This window comes from Sus scrofa, chromosome 5 (assembly GCF_054392235.1).
Source record: "Sus scrofa isolate SSC_HxYL_T2T_F1_AM1 chromosome 5, Sscrofa_HxYL_maternal_Yorkshire_Landrace_v2.0, whole genome shotgun sequence".
NCBI classification, from domain to species: Eukaryota; Metazoa; Chordata; class Mammalia; order Artiodactyla; family Suidae; genus Sus; species Sus scrofa.
In genome coordinates, this window is record NC_139387.1 from 24,625,404 (window position 1) to 24,649,552 (window position 24,149).

At 35.7% G+C, this 24,149-nt stretch overlaps 1 protein-coding gene and 1 pseudogene across 1 annotated transcript in view; one reads left to right on the plus strand and one right to left on the minus strand.

The window, feature by feature from the left end:
• The window catches only part of LOC110258130 (olfactory receptor 6C3-like), a 225,952-nt gene that overhangs the window by 107,301 nt on the left and 94,502 nt on the right, over positions 1 to 24,149 (minus strand). The window lies entirely within an intron of this gene.
• LOC110260673 (olfactory receptor 6C68-like) lies at positions 10,286 to 11,224 on the plus strand (annotated as a pseudogene).

The window sequence follows — 24,149 nt, forward strand, 5'->3', positions numbered from 1 at the left end:
CGATACAGCTGGTTCTGCTGCAGGTACTACTGCCCATCATTTCGCTCAATTATTTGAGGTGTCATAAGACATTGTCTCTAAAGTTTGTAGGGGGTCACATAAGTGCTGTTTGGCTGAGTCCACACAAGTGCATCCTGCCCTGCATTCACATACAAGCAGACTTTCGTTTTTGGACAAAGCCACATTAACCTGAAGAGACTATCTGAGATAAAACTTACTTGAGGCTAGTTCTTATTAAATTCTGCTGGAAATTTTAACTATTTTAATAAAAAAGCTCATATACTAACTCTAACGTTTTTTGTAAAGTTAAAAAAACAACTTTGCCCTAGGTGTTTAAAGTAGATATTAGACATTTCTGTTTCAAAAGTAAAATAAAATTTACCATTGTACACATCAAAGTCAGAGAACTTATTAAGATGAAGGCTTACAGTTGACACATACAGCATAGAGTTTACATTGCTTTAATAGGGAAATTACCAAATTCTTTCCCTCTAAAATCAGTAGCAAGACAGGAATGTCTAATTTCACCACTTCTATTCATTATTGTACTGGAGCTTCTAATCAATGTAATAATGCAAGAAAAAAGTCCAGATGGGAAAGAAACAACACTGACTTTATCCTCATTGAACTGCTATTTATATAGAAAATTCTCAAAAATCTACTCAAAAATACTGCCATAAATATTTTAATAAATTTAAGAGACACAAGGTCAATAAAATGCAATAATCAGAAAGTTAATTAAAATATAGCATAAAATCATACTGAATACTTAAGGGCAAAAAAACAACAAAGGATACTTAAGGCCTCTCTAATGCAACCCAGTGAATACTGTTGAAAATTATTTTTAGGATCTAAATATATGGATAGATGCACCATGATTATGGAACAAAGATTCAAGCCTACAAGTATAATGAAATAAATTCTCACAATGACCTGAATGAACCTGAAAGCAAACCCTTTCTCAGTTAAGCCTCCAGATGAAAACACAACACAGCTCACACCTTGTTTAAAGATCCTAAGCAGAAGACGGAGGAAAGCTGTGCCTGGAATCCCGATGCACGGAAACTATGAGATAAGAAGCATGCAGTTTTGGGAGTTCCCATCGTGGCTCAGTGGTTAACGAATCTGACTAGGAACCATGAGGTTGCAGGTTTGATCCCTGGCCTCGCTCAGTGGATTAAGGATCCTGCGTTGCCGTCAGCTATGGTGTAGGTTGCAGACACGGCTCGGATCCTGCATTGCTGTGGCTCTAGTGTAGGCCGTTCTGGCGTAGGCCGGTGGCTACAGCTCTGATTAGACCCCTAGCCTGGGAACCTCCATATGCTGCGGGAAGCGGCCCTAGAAAAGGCAAAAAGACAAAAAAAAAAAAAAAAAAGGAAGCATGCAGTTTTAAACAACTAAGTTGGTCGGCATGGGTTATACAATAATAAAAAACTAATACAAGGCTTTAGGAAATGTCTATAGCTGTCATTAAAATGCAGTCGTTTGGATTATTTTATGTTCCTATTTTTCTTGCTTACTTCTCAGCATATAAAAAAGGCTTCAACATGGATTAACTCCATGACTTTAATATTGAAACCTTTCTTTGTTTACATATCTTCATTGTTTGCAAGTTGATATACATTTAGGCTCAAATGCCTAAGTCAGAGAAAAATATAAAAATGGAACCAAAACAGGAGAAAACTATCTTCAAGAATACAACTATCCTAATGGTGTACAGACAGGATAGTTACACATATATAAAGTAATAATGAATATTACAACAGCAACCTCTGCAACTCTATGCTTTATGAACCATGATTACCTTCATGCGATTTTTTTTAGGAGACTAGACATTACAGAAAAAAGTGATTGAAGAGAAGGTTCACAGACATCCAAGGAGAAATCTAAAGTAATTGAAATGAGGATGATCCTCGCTGCTGCTGGAAAACAGCAGACGACGGCTTCTAGAAACCCTGCTGTGGAACTCAGGCCTTTAAAGGCCACATCAAAAGCACATTTCTTCCTAATTTTTTTTTTTTTTTTACCCAGATAATCACTGGGACACATTCACTTGCTGAGTGTTTCTGGGAGTGAAAAATTAAGCTGAGGAGTTCCTGCTGTGGTGCACTTTCCTAGCTTTTTGCTTAAGGTCTCAGGCAGCCTCTCAAGTGTTTACTGCAATAGGAATGGAGTTTCTTCATTCACTATTCTCTGACATCTCTAATGCTTATGGGAAGCAATTCTCCCCAGAATCCTCTCCTGATGTCCCCGTAAACTGAGGAAAACAAAATTATGAATCGAACTGTCTACTGATCTTCCATATTTGTGCAGTTGCAGAGAACTCTCTCTAGTACAAAGAAAGATGCTGAGTCTTCCTGCAATCCCACTCTTGGGCATCTATCCGGACAAAGCTCTACTTAAAAGAGACACATGCACCCGCATGTTCATTGCAACCCTATTCACAATAGCCAGGACATGGAAACAATCCAAATGTCCATCGACAGATGATTGGATTCGGAAGATGTGGTATATATACACAATGGAATACTACTCAGCCATAAAAAAGGATGACATCATGCCATTTGCAGCAACATGGATGGAACTAGAGAATCTCATGCTGAGTGAAATGAGCCAGAAAGACAAAGACAAATACCATATGATATCACTTATAACTGGAATCTAATATCCAGCACAAATGAACATCTCCTCAGAAAAGAAAATCATGGACTTGGAGAAGAGACTTGTGGTTGCCTGATGGGAGGGGGAGGGAGTGGGAGGGATCGGGAGCTTGGGCTTATCAGACACAACCTAGAATAGATTTATAAGGAGATCCTGCTGAATAGCATGGAGAACTATGTCTAGATACTCATGTCGCAACAGAAGAAAGGGTGGGGAAAAAAACTGTAACTGCAATGTATACATCTAAGGATGACCTGACCCCCTTGCTGTACAGTGGGAAAATAATAAAAAAAAAAAAAGATGCTGAGTCTTTTTCTAAGACAATGTATTAAGATTATCCACCCAACTACATTCATGACTAATGATTTCTTTTCCTAGATTGGGACTACATATGCTTTTAATTCATTTGATGACAAATCTATATCAAAGCCATACAAATTTACAAAGTTGTCTACCTACAACTAAGAATTTCTCATAGAGCAATTGTCTGGAGTTTATGCAGTCATGTGTGCAAATATATTTATATAAAACATTTAGATAGTATTTTGCATTATAAAAAAAGAAATGTAAACAACATACATTTCCAAACTGGTGGTAATTATTATAAAAGAGATAATAAAATTATATAAATACAGTCATTAAAAACTGCTGTAAATCTCCATATGTTACTAAGTACAGACACCCATAACAGGCTGCATGAAAACGGTAGATTACAACAGTGTTTTGCAAGTTACTTCTGTACTTATGTTTGAGTGAGAAAAACTCTGACAATATTTTTATAAGATATTTTACAATAGTAATCTCTATGTCATTATTTGTCTTTTTACCTTCGCATTCTCCTTCATAATACTCATGAGTTACATAAGGAAAGTAGAGAAAGCTTTTATCTGCCAGTTTCATTGCTTTAGAAAATACAAGAAAAAAATTAAACATTTTATTGTTTGATTATATTAGCCACACCATCACAGTGTATTTAATATCATTCTTGCACTTTCTTGTCCATAAGGGCACTGTCCTCATTCTGTCAGGTTCACTGTCAAAACTTTATATTATTATTCCTTGGTGACTTTCAAACCTGCGTCTCCAAGGACTCTTTTGTTTGTTGAGTCTAATGATCCTTGTTATGCGTAGAATACATAAATTAACAAGCCACAGTATTTGGTGCCAAATATGTTTTCCTGACCAATGAGTTTAGAAGATTACCTACCCCTGATCACTCAATAGCCTGATATACCCAGCCCTTTAAAATAGGCATTACTTTATTTTAGCTAGCCAGAGGAGAACATGCATTCCTGATATAAAATGGCAGAGAACCTCTTAATAGAAGATGTTCTATGGTATAGAAAGCATATGGTATGGTATATGATATAGGAGGGCTATGGATATTTCCAGGGAATTTCTAGCTGAGGTAGTTTCCTGAGAAAACCTGGCATTCAGGTCTCCACTAGCATACTCCTGTTCAGCCTGTGTCTCATTAAGAATATGCTCAAATAGACTGTCAAGAGATACCATGAAATAACTTACAGCTTAAAGGGTAAGTATGAAAATGTTTGGTGCCTCACCTATTTTCATTGTATGTCTGCATATATTCTGGCAGAAGGTAGGAGGTGGATGGGAAATGTCATGATAGAGTTCTCTCTTTCACCGAAATGTTAGACATAAACAGCCAATACAGTCAGCATTTGAAGGGACTACCCTACAGTCATTTAGGAGATACAGTTTTTGTTCTAGAATGATGGCCCTAGAAATCATTAGCAGGCCTGGCTGAGGAACACTCAGTAATAAAACATCCTGCAAACACACACGAACACACAAAAAATAAAATCCAAGTGCGCATGTGCACACACACATATCAACTGCAGACTCACATACTCAAATTTTATTCATTTTTTCATCTTTTGCACAAATAAAATCCTCTGTGAAAGTTAAACACTTAAAGCAGGACTTAGTCAATCTGAATAGGTTGGCATTGGTAAATATTTAATATTTGTGTTAGACTGGAATAAGGGAAAAACAATATGGTGATTATTAAAAATGAAATAGTTTCCAGACCCAAGCAAAGCTTAGTCAAATTCCAAGAGAACTACTGGGAGGTGAACTTAGCTCATGAAAAAGAAGAAAACAGGACAGAGCTTCTCATGTGAGCTATGGTCACCGTGTATGATAATGCACTGTTTAAGAGGGTATTAGCTTTCCATCAAACTTTATCTACCCTGAGCCTCAATCAACACCCCTGCCTATGATGGCATCTGTCTACCATGGAGACTGCATCCTGTATACTGAGCCTATAGTATCAGAAGACAGGGTTTACTGGCTCAGATGAAAGAGAGAAAGACGTTGCTCAAAACGCTGTGAAATAAGTTAAACAGAGAAAGACAAACACTGTATGATCTCACTTTTATGTGAACTCTATAAAACAAAAAACAACCAACCAAAAGAAACCCAGTTTCACAGATTCAGAGAATAGATTGGTGGTTTCATAGGTGGGGAGTGGGGAGCAGTGGGAGAAATGGTAGAAGGGGCTCAAATGATACAAACTTCAGTTTAACGTAAATACGTCATGGGGATGGAATTTATAGCATAGTGACTACAGTTAATAGTAACGTATTGCATATTTGAAAGTAAGAAAGTAGATCTTACAAGTTCTCATCATAAGAAAAAAATGGTGGATAACTATATAAGGTGATGGACGTTAACCAGACATAATGCGGAGATTATTTTACCACGTATACAAACACTGAATTGTTATGTTGTTTACCAGAAATTAATATAAAGTTAAATGTCAATTATGCATTATTTTTTAAAAATCTCCTTGGTCATATCTGGATGATGCTAGTGGAAGAAATATTTTTAAAAATTAGTAAATGAAGGGAAATAATTTTTTGGAAAAAAAAAAGCTCTCATAGTACATATATCAGTATTTTCTGAGAAAAATATTCTAAAAACACGAGAAAATGGCATATTCCTAGGAGATCCACTTTGCATTTAGCAAAGGTAAGGGACTAGAGCCCTGAGGACATTACTTATAGGTTAGAAACTGATTATCAATCAGTATAATTGAGGATATTTGAGAAATGATTCCCACCTACCTTGATCTTATTAAGCCAGAATAATATAGTCCCTACTCTTCTGACTTAATATTTCACTGAAAGAAATACTGAGCCAACATGGAAGGGTCAATGTACAAACACTAACAAAGAACAAAATAGAAAATTAGCTAGCTGCACTTTGGTGATGGGCAGCCCCATCAGCCACAGGAATTGAGTGACTGCACATGTTTAGATTTTTCCCTCAAGAGCACATTCGCATCAGATGCATCAACATAATTACTTATTACTCCTGCCCCTATTTGCTTCTCAAGTATCTTGTTTGACAAAGAATTATATATTAATACTACCTTTGTTTTAATTATTCATACAAATACTGTCGTCATGAAACCAAGATACTCAGGTAAATGTGCGCCAATGACCAGAGTGCAGTAATTCAGGCCAGGACTCTGGAGCCTTTCTGGGTAGATATTGAAACAGTGGACTTAGTTTTTATTTCTCTGCACCCTAGATTTCCCACTGTTAAAGTGGAGCACATATAAATCTCTACCTCACCAGACATCAAAAGGCTTATATGATGACATCTGTCATAGACTTAGACCAGTGCCTGGAGCATAAGAAGAGACTAGTAAGCAGGCATTATTATGATTATATCGAAATATATTTAGGTTATCACTGATACTGAATTAATTCATAAGATATATGATAAAGTACTTCTTGATAATGCTGAGGTTAAACCCAGAGAGTAAGCAATTGAGAAATAAATGCAAAATGTAAAAATAGTGGCAAAAAATGTCGACTTGAAAGAAATGGAATGGAGGCCAGAAACATTCAAGGAAAGGATATTCAGCAAATTTTGTCTGGACTTTTTCTCCATAACATGGTATGTAAATATGTTTCAATCTGAATGGTAAAATGAGGCATCAAAGTATAGATTTATATCCTATAGAAGTCAATTAATTACACCCAGCATAACTTCACAAGGTGATGAAAGTGCAATAAAGTAACCAGGCTGTCCTGCACAGTGTTATCCAAGAAGTCACATAAGATAAAGGAAGTGAAGCCTCCACTAGAACCTCAAAACTATACGTGTTTTGTAGTCTTTTACTCTTAAATAATGAATGATCAAACGTTAGAAAGCAAAAAATATATATATTCATTTAAGAGAGAATTGAAATGCCTAGTTTGACTCCTGGTATGAAACTTTATGATTTCAATAATTCCCAAAGTTTACAGCAAAGAAATTAAACTACAATTAATATTTTTAAAATTTTGCTTATGAATTGAGTAAAGCGTTTGGCAGTTTTAAAAACTGTATTAGCATATGAAATGAAAAATAAATGTTATATAATAAAAAATGCACAGTGTTATCTTTTTTTTTCTTCTATTTTTTTTCCTGCTGTACAGCATGGGGATCAAGTTATCCTTACATGTATACATTTTTTCCAATTTGTTCTGTTGCAACATGAGTATCTAGACATAGTTCTCAATGCTACTCAGCAGGATCTCCTTGCAAATCTTTTGCAAGTTGTATCTGATAACCCCAAGCTCACGATTCCCTCCCACTCCCTCCCTCTCCCATCAGGCAGCCACAAGTCTATTTTCCAAGTCCATGATTTTCTTTTCTGTGGAGATGTTCATTTGCACTGGATATTAGATTCCAGTTATAAGGGATATCATATGCTTTTGTCTTTGTCTTTCTGGCTCATTTCACTCAGCATGAGAGTCTCTAGTTCCATCCATGTTGCTGAAAATGGCATTATGTCATTTTCTTTATGGCTAAGTAGTATTCCATTGTGTATATATACCACCTCTTCTGAATCCAATCATCTGCTGATGGACATTTGGGTTGTTTCCAGCTCTTGGCTATTGTGAATAGTGCTGCAATGAACATGTGGGTGCATGTGTCTCTTTTAAGTAGAGTTTTGTCCGGATAGATGCCCAAGAGTGGGATTGCAAGGTCATATGGAAGTTCTATGTATAGATTTCTAAGGTATCTCCAAACTGTTCTCCATAGTGGCTGTACCAGTTTACATTCCCACCAACAGTGCAGGAGGGTTCCCATGTCTCCACAGCCCCTCCAGCACTTGTTATTTGTGGATTTATTAATGATGGCCATTCTGACTGGTGTGAGGTGGTATCTCATGGTAGTTTTGATTTGCATTTCTCTTATAATCAGAGATGTTGAACATTTTTTCATGTGTTTGCTGGCCGTCTGTATATCTGCATTGGAGAAATGTCTATTCAGGTCTTTTGCCCATTTTTCCATTGATTGATTGGATTTTTTGCTACTGGGTTGTATAAGTTGTTTGTATATTCTAGAGATTAAGCCCTTGTCAGTTGCATCATTCGAAACTATTTTCTCCCATTCTGAAAGCTGTCTTTTTGTTTTCTTTTGGGTTTCCTTTGCTGTGCAAAAGCTTTTCAGTTTGATGAGGTCCCACTGGTCGATTTTTGCTTTTATTTCTGTTGCTTTGGGAGACTGACCTGAGAAAATATTCATGATGTTGATGTCAGAGAGTGTTTTGCCTATGTTCTCTTCCAGGAGTTTGATGGTGTCCTGTCGTATATTTAAGTCTTTCAGCCATTTGGAGTTTATTTTTGTGCATGGTGTCAGGGTGTGTCCTAGTTTCATTGCTTTGCATGCAGCTGTCCAGGTTTCCCAGCAATGCTTGCTGAATAGACTTTCCTTTTCCCATTTTCTGTTCTTGCCTCCCTTGATTAATTGACCATAGGTGTCAGGGTTTATTTCCAGGTTCTCTATTCTGTTCCATTGGTCTGTCTGTCTGTTTTGATACCAGTACCACACTGTTTTGATGACTGTGGCTTTGTAGTATTTCTTGAAGTCTGGGAGAGTTATGCCTGCTGCTTGGTTTTTGTTTCTCAGGATTGCTTTGGCGATTCTGGGTCTTTTGTGGTTCCATATAAATGTTTGGATTGTTTGTTCTAGTTCTGTGAAAAATGTCATGGGTACTTTGATAGGGATTGCATTGAATCTGTAGATTGCTTTGGGTAGTATGGCCATTTTTACAATATTGATTTTTCCAATCCAGGAACATGGAATATCTTTCCATTTCTTTACATCTTCTTTGATTTCTTTGATTAAGGTTTTATAGTTCTCGGCATATAGGTCCTTTACCTCTTTGGTCAGGTGTATTCTGAGGTATTTGGTTTTGTGAGGTGCAATTTTAAAAGGTATCGTATTTCTGTATTCCTTTTCTAATGTTTCATTGCTGGTATACAGAAATGCAACTGACTTCTGAATGTTAATCTTATATCTTGCTACTTTGCTGAATTTATTAATCAGTTCAGGTAGTTTTTGGGTTGAGTCCTTAGGGTTTTCTATGCATAGTATCATGTCATCTGCATACAGTGACAGTTTTATCTCTTCTCTTCCTATATGGATGCCTTTTATTTCTTTTGTTTGTCTAATTGCTGTGGCTAGGACTTCCAAAACTATGTTGAAGAGCAGTGGTGAGAGTGGGCATCCCTGTCTTGCTCCAGATTGGAGTGAGAAGGCTTTCAGTTTTTCTCCATTGAGTATTATATTTGCTGTGGGTTTGTCATAAATGGCTTTGCTTATATTTCACAGTGTTATCTTTATAGAAGTAACACAAAATATAGGAACCCAAGCATTAACTAGAACCACAAAACTATAAATTGGATGTTTTTGCGTCAAAACATATTTTGCCCTTAAAATGAATGACCACTCATTAGAAAGTAAAAAAAAAAAATTGAATTGAAGAGAATTGAAATGTCTTCTTTTGGTCCTGCTCTAAAACTTTATTTTAGCATTTTAATAATTCCCAAACTTTAAAGCAAAGGAATAAAACAGAACATAATATTTTTTAAACTTTACTTAAGATTTGAAGGAAAATGGAGTTCCCATCGTGGCTCAGTGGTTAACAAATCTGACTAGGAACCATGAGGTTGCAGGTTTGATTCCTGGCCTCGCTCAGTGGGTTAAGGATCCAGTGTTGCCATGAGCTGCGCTGGAGGTCCCAGACGCGGCTCAGATCCCACATTGCTGTGTCTCTAGTGTAGGCCAGTGGGTATAGCTCCGATTAGCCCCCTAGCCTGGGAACCTTCATATGTCACAGGAGCAGCCCTAGAAAAGACAAAAACAAAACAAACAAAAAAAAAGAATTGAAGGAAAACATTTGGAAGTATTAAAACCTAGCTACAATACAGGAAATGAAAAATTAACATAATGTAATAAAAATCAAAAACTCAGGATAGGAGCTAAAAATACTTAATTCAAGATGAATTGAATTTAGGAGTTTACTAAAGGAACAGTTAGACTGTAAGTCAACAACAAAAAGGTATAAAATAATTTTACTTGTCATTATGTATACGTATATGTATGTGTATATATGTATATGTATAAACAGACCGGGGAGCTCAGCTCACTGTAAAATATGAAATGGTATTCCTTGGATCAACAAGTAAAACTCATGAATGTTGGAGGAGTCGAATATACAAGACAGTGCTCATCACTGGATGATGGTGTCATTGAATTCTGCATTCAAATCTCTCTGACATTGACATGTAGGGCTGGCAAAATCCAGGAGTCAATAATGAGAAACCACACTGCAATAACAACATTCATCCTTCTGGGACTGACAGAAGATCCTCAGCTGCAGCTTTTGCTTTTCCTTTTCCTCTTTCTCACCTACATATTGAGTGTAGCTGGAAATCTGACCATCATCACCCTAACCTTGCTGGATCCCCACCTTAAAACCCCCATGTATTTTTTCCTCCAAAATTTCTCTCTCCTAGAAATCTCGTTTACAACTGCCTGTATTCCAAGATTCCTATACAGTATATCAACTGGAGACAGAACAATTACTTATAATGCATGTCTCACTCAAATATTTTGTACGGATCTCCTTGGGATAACTGAGTTCTTTCTCTTGGCAACTATGGCATATGATCGCTATGTGGCCATCTGCAAACCCCTGCATTATATGACAATCATGAGCAACAAACTCTGCAAAACAATGGTTGTCTGCTGTTGGCTGGCAGCACTTCTGATTATCCTCCCTCCATTCAGCTTGTGTTTTCATCTGGAATTCTGTGATTCCAATCTCATTGATCATTTTGCCTGTGATGCATCTACTCTCCTGAAGATCTCATGCTCAGACACCTGGTTGATTGAGCAGATGGTTATAGCCTGTGCTGTGCTCACTCTCATCATCACTCTTGTAGGTGTGGTTCTCTCCTACATATACATCATAAGGACGATTCTAAAATTCCCTTCTGCCCAACAAAGAAAAAAAGCCTTTTCTACCTGTTCTTCCCACATGATTGTCGTTTCCATCAGCTATGGCAGCTGCATCTTCATCTACATCAAACCATCTGCCAAAGAAGAGGTAAATCTCAATAAAGGAGTGGCATTGCTTCTTTCTTCCATTTCACCAATGCTGAATCCTTTTATATATACTCTGAGGAATAAGCAAGTTAAACTAGCTTTTCAGGACTCACTCAAAAAAATTGCATTTCTTTTAAGAAAGTAAAATGTGTCTCTTGATAAAGGCACTCAAAAGATGCACATCTACCTTATTTTTCCATAAAGCTGATAACCAATATTATAGTTTCCTAGCTTTTGCACCAATCAGGTTGACGTCACTGGCATTCAATCCTTCATTTTCCCTTCAATTCATATACTTAACAACTAACTATTGATCACTGCTTTGTGACGAACCAAATATATCAGTTTTAATCCTTTACCTAGAACCTATCGAAACTAATTAATTCCTTTTTCAACTTTTAGATGTTTTTCTCACATATTTTACAATATTGGTGTAGAGCTGTCATTCTTTCATAATGAATTATAATTGACACACAATATGAGTTTCAAGTGTACAACACAGTCACTTAATATTTTTGAAATGATGACAAAATGATCATCACATCATCACCATCACATTCTGAATCCTGATGAAATCATCACCACAGTAAGTCTAGTTACAATCCGTCTGTTCAGTGTACTCTCTGAAAAACATCATGAGGGAATGTTTTGGGATGAAAGAGACCTTTCATATAACCTGTGGTTTGGTAAGTACTTGAACAGATCTATTCTTCACTATTTCTCAAATTTTATAATAAAAATGGATGTATTTATTATAAATGACACTTCAATAATGTTAGTTAAAATGCAAAGAAAATGAGCCAAATATCTCCAACAGGAACATCACATGAAGAAATATCCAAATGGTAGTGAAGCACATGAAAATGATATGACTGCAGACACACACAGGCATCTACACAGAGTCCAAAGGAGAAGTGGAGTTCTTACACACTACTCGCAGGAACGTAATCGGTACACACACTTTGTAAAACATACCATATGGCTATCAATTAAAATCTTTGGTATACTACCACCAGAAATCTATGCCTATGGAAACAAAAATTATGTATAACATCTTCACCCTGAGACTACTGAAAATAAGCAAGTGCTGCCAACTTGAATGTACATCACCAGCAATACAAATAAACTTTGCCATGTTTATACATGGAGTCAATATACAGCATTAAAAAAGAACAAGCTATTGCTATATCCCAAGAGTTTTTGGATGTCACAAACACTCCAAAAAATATTTCACAAAAAAAGAGGGCCACAAAGGCATAGTGTATTAATTCTTTTAGACCAAGCTCAAAACCAAGCCACATTAATACAGAATAACAGAAGTTAGAAGAGTGGCTACCTTTGGTAGAATCTTGACTGACAGAGGGTAAAAGAGAGTTCACTTGATTGCTGGTAATAGTCCATATCTTTATCTGGGGGCTGATATTTGGATGTATATATTTATAAAGATCAGTTAACCAGTATAACTTAAATGTCTGCCCTTACTACACTTTTGCTGTTACATGTTATGAGTTAAATATCAATAGATTATTAAAGTGAAACCGAGAAATTTCCAGGAAAACAAAACCTAAGCGAATTCACCAGTATACCTACACACAAAAAAAAATAATAGTAACAGAGTGCTTTTTAAAACTAGAAAAAATAATGCTGTGTATTCTTGAAGATGCCAAGAGTAATGAAGAACACTGGATGAGAGAATAAATTGGAAAGTTAAATACATGTCATCTGCAAAAAGAAAAAAAAACAACTTTCAGGTAAATAGAGATTTTGCAAAACAACAAACACTTCTGGAAAATTAATATTTTTGCCATAATTACTAGAAAGTTTGAAGTTTCAGTAATAAATTATCTGTATGCCAGAATAAAGAATAAAGAGAGTGTCATAATATATTTAATGTTTTATTACCACTTCAGAAACTTTTGGCCAAGCTAGACTCACATCATTTAAGTCCTTGAAGGAATTCAATCAATTTAGAAATGTTAATTCAGGATCTAGTTTTAGGAAAAAAAATCCAAATTCTATCCAAAGATCAACTACACTCTACTTAAAATTAAACGGGATGGATGTGTTCATTTGCCTTTGCTTGTGGCTAGGGTTTCACAGATGTAGGCATAGTTACAAACTCAGAGAACTGTCTCCATTACACGTGTGCATTTGCATATATCAATTATGTGTCCAGTAAAGCTGCTGATAAAAACATAGGCAGTATGAAAACCTGGGGAGGAAGACTGTCAACTTTTTATACATTTAAAGCACAAGAGCTAGAGAATTTCATTTCGCAAATTAACATTCTAGAACTACTTTCTAAGACCTCTGAGCCTGTATATTGTAAAAACCTATATATTGTAAGATTTTTACCCATCTAAATCTTGAATATCCCTAAGGTATGATATTTTATTACTAGAGTATATATAGTGTCATTTGATTTTAGATGGCCTGTGCTAGATACCTTACCTAAGAACTTTGTATTGGAAAAATATTAGGAGGTAACTTTTAAATTACAGGTTTAGGGCGGCCATTCAACAGTGTCTTTCTAGGAGTTGCCTAGTGGTATAGAGGGTCAAGAATCCGGCATTGACACTGTTGCGGCTTGGGTGGCTGCTCTGCTGTGGCCTTGATCCCTGGTGCTAGACTTTCACATGTCTTGGACATAGCCAAAAAAGTAAAATAAAAAGAAAACTGGAAAAGTGGAAGTTGTCTGTCTTTAAGGAGAACTGATCATCTTGCTTGAGTGGGATAGTCATATGCTTTGATAACCACAGACTTAAATTTAAGCCAATTTGGTTTAGAAAAAATATTATAAATGTGGTTAATATAAGGAAGAAATATAGAGTCCCTACTCTTCATATTCTCTCCAAGCGGAGGTGCATTTTATTATACACTAATTCCTCAAAAGTTAAAAAATACAGGATTCAGGCAACTTTTCAATGAATACAGCAAAATGTTCTTAACTAATTTAAACAATGAAACCAGTAAGATTTACAATACTAAATTAAACAATTTTAGTTATTTAAAAACCTATAATCTATAGAGAAAATACACAATCTATAATTAAATAATTTTAGATGAACCTATTTACAATTAGATTGTAAAGACAGGCAGGTACTCTTCTCCTTTATTACCAAGATATGGACTCTTTTTCAATAAAATATTTGTACAATCTTCTAAATTCACTCCTCCCTATCTTTCCCTTGATGGGTGGATTTGTGTTTTTTTGATTTTTTGGGTTTGTTTTTTTTTTTTTTACTTTTATTACGTTCAGGTAGGTTCCTGCTATGCCAACTTGCTGAAGGGTTTCTATCAGAAATGGGTGTTGGATTTTGTCAAAGGCTTTTTCTCTGTCTTTTGAGAGGATCATATGGTTTTTAATCTTCAGCTTTTTGTTTGTTTGTTTGTTTGTTTGTTTTTGTCTTTTTGCTATTTCTTGGGCCGCTCCCGTGGCATATGGAGGTTCCCAGGCTAGGGGTCGAATCGGAGCTGTAGCCACCTGCCTACACCAGAGCCGCAGCAACGCTGGATTCAAGCCACGTCTGCAACCTACACCACCGCTCACGGCAACGCCAGATCGTTAACCCACTGAGCAAGGGCAGGGACCGAACCCGCAACCTCATGGTTCCTAGTCGGATTCGTTAACCACTGCGCCACAACGGGAACTCCCTATTCTTCAGTTTGTTAATGTGGTGTATCACACTGATGGATTTGCGGATATTGAAGAATCTTTGAATCCCTGGGTTAAATCCCACTTGATCATGATGTACAATCCTTTTAATGTATTGTTGGATGTGGTTTGCTAGTATTTTGTTGAGGATTTTTGCACCGATGTTCATCAGTGAAATTGGCCTGTAGTTTTCTTTTTTTTGTGGTATCTTTGTCTGGTTTTGGTATCAGAGTGATGGTGGCCTCATAGAATGAGTTTGGGAGTATCCCTTCCTCTGCAATTTTTTGAAATATTTTCAGAAGGAGAGATGTTAGCTCTTCTCTAAATGTTTGATAGAATTTGCCTGTGAAGCCATCTGGTCCTGGACTTTCTTTGTTGGAAGTTTTTTAATCACAGTTTCCATTTCAGTTCTTGTTATGGCTCCATTCATCTTTTCTCTTTCATCTTGGTTTAGTCTTGGAAGATTGTACTTTTCTAAGCATTTGTCCATTTCTCCTAGGTTTTCCATTTTATTGGCATATAGTTGCATATAATAGTCTCATGATCCTTTGTATTTCTGTGGTATCCGCTGTTACTTCTCCTTTTTCATTTCTAATTTTATTGGTTTGAGTCCTCTCTCTTTTTTGCTTGATAAGTCTGGCTAAGGGTTTATCAATTTTGTTGATCTTTTCAAAGAACCAGCTTTTCGTTTCATTGATCTTTTCTATGGTTTTCTTTGTTTCTATTTCATTGATTTCTGCTCTGATCTTTATGATTTCTTTCCTTCTACTAACTTTAGGTCTTGTCTGTTCTTCTCTCTCGAGCTGCTTGAGATGTCAAGTTAGCTTGTTTATTTGAGCTTTTTCTTGTTTCCTGAGGTGGGCTTGTATTGCTATAAACTTTCCTCTTAGAATGGCTTTTGCTGCATCCCATAAGTTTTGGAGTGTCGTTTCTTTGTTGTCATTTGCTGCTAGGAATTTTTTAATTTCCTCTTTGATTTCTTCAGTGATCCATTGGTTGTTTAGTAGCATGTTGATGAGTCCCCACGTGTTTATGTTTTTTGCAGTTTTTTCTTGTTGTTGATTTCCAGTCATATAGTGTTGGGTTTGGAAAAGATGCTTCATATGATTTCAATTTTCTTAAAGTTAACAAGGTTGGATTTGTAGCCCAGGATGTGATGAATCTTAGAGAATGTTCCATGTGCACTTGAGAAGAATGTGTATTCTATTGCTTTTGGATGGAATGTCCTATAAATTATCTATAAAGTCCCTCTGGTTTAATGTATCACTCAGGGCCTGTGTTTCCTTATTGATTTTCTGTCTGGTTGATCCGTCCATTGCTGTAAGTGGGGTTTTAAAGTTCCCCACTATGATTGTGTTATTGTTGATTTGTCCTTTTAAGGTTGTTAGCAGTTCCCTTATATATTGTGGTGAACCTATGTTGGGTGCATAGATATTTAAAACTGTTGTATCTGCTTCTTGGATTGATCATTTGATCATTAAGTAATGACCTCCTTTGTCTCTTAAACTATTCATTTTAAAGTCTACTTTGTCTGATATGAGTATTGCTACTACAGCTTTCTTTTGATTCCCGTTTGCATGAAATATTTTCTTGCATCCTCTCACTTTCAATTTGTATGTGTCCCTAGAAGTGAAGTGGTCTCTTGAAGATAGCATATATATGGGTCTTGTTTTTGTATCCATTCAGCCAGTCTATGTCTTTTGGTTGGGGCATTTAGTCCATTCACATTTAAGGTAATTATTGATAATGTATGTTCTTATTGCCATTTTATTAATTACTTTGGATTTGTTTTTGCTGCTCTTTTTCCTTTCCTTCTTTTCTTGTTCTCTCCTCTTGTGGTTTGATGACTACCTTTATTGTTATATTTGAGTTGATTTTTCTATGTTTGTGTATCAATTGTAGATTTTTGCTTTGAAGTTATTCTGGAGTTTTGATAATATGAGTCTATATGTGTATGAGACTGTTTTAAGTTGATGTTCTCTTATCTGCAAGTTCATCTCCAGTGCTTGCATTTGTACCCACCTCTTCTCATGATTTCAGATTTTGGTGGTATAATTGTGCATGGATGATTTCGTATCTTTACTGTATATATACCTTTACTGGTGAGCCTTGTCATTATGGTATTTTTGTTACCTGTTGCTGTCTTTGCTTTTCTGCCTAGAGAAGTTCCTTTAGTATTTGTTGTAAAGCTGGTTTAGTGTTGCTGAATTCTCTTAGCTTTTGCTTATCTGTGAAGGTTTTGCTTTCTCCTTCAAATCTGAATGACAGCCTTGCTGGGTAGAGGAATCTTGGTTGGAGGTTTTTTCCTTTCATCACATTAAGAATACCATGCCACTCCCTTTTGGCCTGCAGAGTTTCTGCTGAAAAATCTGCCAGTAACCTTATTGGGGTTCCCTTGTATGTTACTTCCTGCTTTATCCCTAGCTGCTTTCAAGATTTTCTCTTTGTCTTTAATTTTGGTTAGTTTGATTAACATGTGTCTTGGGGCATTCTTCCTTGGGTTTATTTTATATGGTACTCGTTTTGCTTCCTAAATTTGAGTGGGTGGTTCCTTTTCCATGCTAGGGAAATTTTCGGCTATTATCTCTTCAAATATTTTTTCTGTCCCCTTCTCTCTCTCTTCTCCTTCTGACGCCCCTATAATACGGATGGTGGTGCGTTTCACGCTGTCCCAGAGTTCTCTGAGACTCTCTTCATTTGTTTTCAATCTTTTTTTTTGCTTTTCTGTTCTGCATCCATAAGTACCACTAATCTGTCCTGCACCTAGCTTATTCCTTCCTATGCCTCCTGTATTCTGCTGTTAGCTGATTCTAGGGAATTTTTTACTTCAGTTATTGTATTTTGCATTTCTTCTTGTTTAAGTTTTATATCTTGTATCTCTTTGCTCCGTGTTTCTTTTAAGTTATCCATCTTTGCCTTCAGTTGATTTCCAATGTCTTGCATCATCTTCAGCACCAACAATCTAAAGTCTTTTTCCTAGAGGCTAAGAATCTCCTCCTTGCTTAGCTGATTTTCTGGGGTTTTTCCTTTCTCCCTCATCTGAGTTATAGTTCTCTGTCTTTTCATTTTTATAGGTGTTTGGTGTGGTGACCTTTTTACAGATAATAGAGTTGTAGCCTCTTCTACTTCTGGTGTCTGCCCCTTTAATGGGTGGATTTTGAACAAGGATATGATACATTGGATGCATCCTATTCCCTTTCCTCTTATATGCTAGCTTTTCTACACATTTCACACCGCTGGAAATCTTGCAGTAAAAGGGTCTGTCTAAGGTGCTGAAGTAGATTTGGATTTCTAGCACTGCCTATCTGATAGCTATCACCAATTCAAGATATTCTTATTGGGATGTTCAAAGCCATGTTTTTAATACCTCTGTAATAAAGCAGGTAGTTTACTCCATATTTACTTGGCTACTTTCTCTCTCTACTTGACTCAGAACTCAAGCAAGGAATCAAGGTGGAATTCCTTCAGGTCCCATAATCCCAAGATGCCAACGAGTGACCCAAACACTTCTGTATTTATAAGTGGTATTATATATTGGAAGTAAAGTGTGACAATGTACCTCAAAAATCTAAGTGGCTTTTGCCTCAGGAATTCCTCTTACGATAATATAAACTAAGGAAACAAATGATGCATATATAAAGTATTTAACATATAATTTTACAAGTTAAATATGAGAGAGTAGCATTGGTGGTATAGTGGTGAGCAGAGCTACCTCCCAAGTTCAGTATGAGAAACTTTATTAAATAATGGATTACTCATAAAGAGTATAATAACAGAAAAATTATGATACAAACCTATATTTTTACCATGCAAATATTTACAGTTATTGGCATAGCAACTATATATATGTATATATTTTTATAATATATATGTATATATTTTTTCCAATTTAAAACATAGATATAAAGAAACTTTGTTGTGTTTCCTTAACACTTTGTTATCTATGAGTTGAAGGGTATCCACAAATATATTTCATCAGTTATTATTTTGCACTACAAATATGTCCATAAAATTTTTGCCACTTATTTTCTTCAAGGACATGATTCCCACTGCTGCCTGTATTAGGTATTTTGCCAAACTTCAATGCATATTAGAATCTTTAGTCATGGTTAAACTTTAGTCACAAAGGACTATATTTATCCACACAGAGAGCTTCTGCTCATCTATAAGAGTCTGAGATAATGAAATATACATCTTATTTGATGGGTAAACATCTATCTTAATCAAGAGAAATCAGAAATTACTTTTGTCAATATCTTCTAAAATTTACCTTATATTTCTCAGACATTTAAAATAATGACTTTGTTTGCAGCTTGGAGCTATAAGAAGTTGTTTCCTAGGTTTAAAGTGGAATAGACTCTTTAATGGGAGTCCGTTGGCAACTCAGAGGGCACTATCTACCATAGAAAACTACCAGTGAATATGTATGTTTTCACAAGAGGGATATATGTGCACGTATTTGAGTCCACTTAAACTTTCAGTTTCATCTTTGGGATTCTCAGGATTATACAATCAATTAAAGCCATGATTACCTTCCATTACAGTAAGTATGTTCTTCTTTGGTAATTTCAGTTTTTTCCTTCATTCAACATTCCAGATCCTTGGTCTCAGAAAAAATATCAAACTAATCTATTTAAACATCTGTGATAGCAATACATTAATTAAATATCTCTGAAAAAGAAAATACTACCTCTAATGTTGTCTATTATTAGAAGAAAGAAATGTGAAGGGGTTGCACTCATGGAAATATTTATTACATTATCAACAGAGACCAAAAGGTTTACTTGTTCACTCTTTTTATCCTTAGTACCTACAGCAGAACCAGCCGTATCTTAGGTTCTCAATAAATATGTTTTGAATGAATTCACGAGTACTCATAAGAACCAGAGCAATAAACAGAAGTAATCCACCCTACAATGTCACTCTTATGAGTCAATGCACATTTATACCCATACAGAACTACAATAGACTTCATTACAGTGGCAAATTATCAGCAACGGTGTCACTGACATCAGATGATAGTGAGGTAATTATAAATACAAAATATTCCTTGAAAAATGTTAAACAGAAAATACACCTGAATGAAAGTGGTTTACCAAAACATTCACATAATATCTCAGTATCACAGAAGATAAGAACTGGTGGTCAGAAAGGGAGGAGAGTTTGGGAATCAGGAACAGTGCTCTGACTTAGGATGCCACAGTGAAGTACTAAGAGCAACAGAATTTTTTCAGTTTGGTTCAGAAGGCTGAATTCCCTTTATGATACTATCTTAAACGGTATCTGATCATCAGTTAATTATTTCTTCCCTTGAGCACTGATTAGTGCCCTTTTTCTAATAGAGATTCCTATTAACCATATTTAATAGCCTTTCGATTATAGTCAGATGCCATTACTTGCTACTGTCTTGACAGAAATAGCATGCCTTGATGCACCAGATGTTAGGAGAACACACCTTTTGGTTTTTTGTGGATTAGAGAAACTGCAAAAACTAAGCAAAAAAAATTCATATAAAACTAATTAGTTTTTCCATGGAAAATTCTTTTATTCCTTAGGCTGGAGGAAAAGTAAAGACATAAACTCTTCATTTACAAAAGGAAATGGCTGCCCAATTAATTACTTAAAGATAGCTGAGAAAGAACAGTGGAATACCTATTATCTTGTGTCCAAAAGTGTAGTCTCTGAACTCTTCCCTTAGTATTTCTCTACAGAACACTGAACAGGTTGCCAGAGACACCAAAGTCCATCAGCTTCATAAAAATGCAAGAAAGGAACACAATAGCTGCAATGGCCACAGATTAAGGCCTCGTACATTAGCATAAGTGTCAGAGCAAATTGTGGAGCAAAAAGAAAAACAGGAGGAAGAAAATGAAGGAGAGAAAGAAGTAGGGGTGGTGGCTTTAACATACCATCTACCAGGCATTCTGCATGGATTGTCTCATCAACACAATAATTCCATGAACTAGATATTAGGGGGAAAACTGAGGCCAAGAAAGAAAGGCACAGTGTGAACACTGCACTCTTATAGCAGAGATTGTGTAAAAACCCCTTCCTTTTACTACTCATCCAGCCATAGGAAAGCAATAGAGTCAGAGAAATACTTGCTTTCCATTCAAGGCAATCACAAAAAATCAGTTCAACATTATGACTAGACTTATATAAAAATGTTTAAAATCTTCTTAAAGGTCATTCTAAAGACCAGCTAAATCATTTTAAAGAAAACACCTTTGTTTGGTGTATAAAGCAGACATAATTTAAATTTATTTATTCAAAAATGCATTACCTGAAAATATGACACTAATTGAAATGCCTGTGCATTTATTACTCTCTTCCTCTTCACAATCCTATATATAAAACACAATAGTATTTTATAACAAATGTAGAATAAATGCCTTGCCATTTTACAGGAAAATTTTGTTCAGCCTCCCAATTCCTATGAATCTAGAATCTCACCTCAACGTGCCATAAAAAAATGGACCGGAGTTCCCGTTGTGGCTCAGTGGTTAACGAATCTGACTAGGAACAATGAGGTTGTGGGTTTGATCCCTGGCCTTGCTCAGTGAGTTAAGGATCCGGCCTTGCCATGAGCTGTGGTGTAGGTTGCAGACGTGGCTCAGATCCTGTATTGCTGTGGCCCTGGAATAGGCCGGCAGCTACAGCTCCAATTAGTCCCCTAGCCTGGGAACCTCCATATGCCACGGGAGCAGCCCTAGAAAAGGCAAACCAAAAGAAAGAAAAAAAAATGGACCTATTTACAGCTCCCAAAGTTGTATATGTACAATTCAAATTTCATCCCCAGAAATACATTCCCTAAAGCAACTGAAATCTGGGTAGGCCGCATTTATTGAGTTACTACTGCCCGTCATTTGCTAAATTATTTTAGGGGCCATGAATGTAAGACATCATCCCTAAAGTTTGGAGAGAGTCTCGTAAGTGCTATTTGGCTGAGTCATCACAAGTGCAGCCTGCCCACATTCACGTACAAGCAGCCATTCATTTTTGGACAAAGCCACATTAACCTGAAGAGACTATTCAAGATAAAAATTACTTGAGGCTAGTTCTTATTAAATGCTGCTGAAATTTTAACTATTTTTTAGAAAGACTACATTTACTAATTCCAATCTTTTACTAAAGTTAAAAAAAAAAAAAACTTTGTTCTAGGTATTTAAAGTAGGTACTAGAAACTTGTTTCAAAATTTTAAAAAATTTTAACATTGTATACATCAAATCAGATAATCTATTATGATGAAGGATTAAAGTTGACACAGATAACATGCAGGTTACATCATTTTCATAAGTAAATTACTGAATTCTTTCCCTCTAAAATCAGTAGCAAGATAAGAATGTCTAATTTCACCGCTTCTATTCATTATTGCACTAGAGTTTCTAACCAATGTAATAAGGCAAGAAAAAAGTCCAGATTGGAAAGGAACAAAGCTGTCCTTAGAATTTACTGAATTGCTATTTATATAGAAAATTCTGAATATTCTACTCAAAAATACTACTGTAACTATTTTAATAAATTTAAGAGATACAGGGTCAATAAAATGCAGTAATCCGAAAGTTAATTTAAACATAGCATCAAATAATACTGAATACTTAAGAAAAAAACCAACAAAAGAAATCTGAGACCTCTATAATGCAACCTATTGAATATTGTTGAAAAATATTGTAAGGATCTAAATAAATGGATAGATACACCATGATTATGGAACAAAGATTCAGGCCTATGAGTAAAATCAAGTAAATTCCCACAACAACCCGAATGAACTTAGAAGAAAATCCTTTCTCAGATTCGCCTCTAGTTAAGAAAACAACACAGTTCCCACCTTGATTAAAGACCTAAGCAGAAGACCCAGCAAACCTGGGCCTGGAATCCTGAAGCACAGAAACTATGAGATAATAAGTGTGTGGTTTTAAATGACAAAATTGGTGGGCATAATTAATAAAAAAAAACTAATACAAGGAAATGTTTGCTGCTTTCATTAAAATGCAATTGTATGGATTATGTTATGTTCCTATTCTTCTTGCTTATTTCTCAGCATATAAAAGATGTCTTCAACATGGATTTACTAGATGACATTAATACAGAAATTATTAGTGTAATATCTTTATATATATACATTCATTGATTGAAAGTTGATATACATTAAGGGTCAACTTTTTAAATCACTGAAATATAATGTGTGCAAAACAAGAGAAAACAATCTTCTAAGATTAATACTGTGCTAAGAGTATACAGATAGGATAGATATACATATATAAATAATAAGGAATATCACAAGAGCAATCTCTGAAACTATGTGCTCTATGAACCATGATTATGATCATGTGATGTTTCAGGATACACTCTACATTACAGGAAAAGGTGATTAAAGATAAGATTCACAAACATCCAAGGAGAAATCTAAAATAACTGAACTGAAGATGATCATCACTGGCTGCCATAAAACAGCAGATAAAATCCTCCACAGACATTGTCATGTAATCCAGGACTTTGCAGAAGGCCATATCAAAAACACGGGACAATTCTTCTCTTATTTTTTCACCCAGATCATCAATGGGACACATTCGCTTGCTGAGGGTTTCTCAGAGTGAAAACTTAACCTGAGGAGTTCCTGCTGTGGTGCACTTTCCCAACGTGTTGCTTAAGGTCTCACCCAGCCTCTCAGGAGTTTAATGCAGTAAGGAACAAGGTCTCTTAATTCATTATTCTCTGACATCTATAATCCTTATTGGAACCAATTCTCCCCAGAATCCTCTACTGATGTCCCCATAAACTGAGGAAAACAAAATTATGAGTTGAACTGTCTACTGATCTTCTATATGTGTGTAGTTGCAGAAAACTCTCTCTAGTACAAAGAAAGATGCTGAGTCTTCTTCTAAGACAATGCATTAAGGTTACCCACCCAATCACACTTGTACTAATGATTTCTTTTCCTGGCCTGGGATGACATTTACTTTTAGTACATCTAATGAGAAATCCATACCAAAAGCCATTCAAATAGAAAAACTTGTCCTCCTACAACTAAGAATTTCTCATAGAGGAACTGTCTGGAGTATGAGCAGTCATGTGTGCAAAGATGTTTATATAAAACCTTTAGAGTATTCTTTTGTTCTTGTAAAAAAAAGACATGTAAAGAAGTAATGTTTCCACACTGGTGGCGATTATTATCCAAGAGAGATTAAAATTATATACATTCAGTCACCAAAAATTGCTAAAAATCTCCCTGTGTTAATAATTAAGGACAACCACAACAGGTTGGATGAAAATGGGAGATTCCAACAGATTTTACAGGTTTACTTCTGCACGGATGTTTCAGGTTAAACATTTTATTGGATATTTTATTGGCTTACATTAGACAGCATCATCACACTGATTTAATATTATTCTTGCATTTCCTTGTCCTTAAGG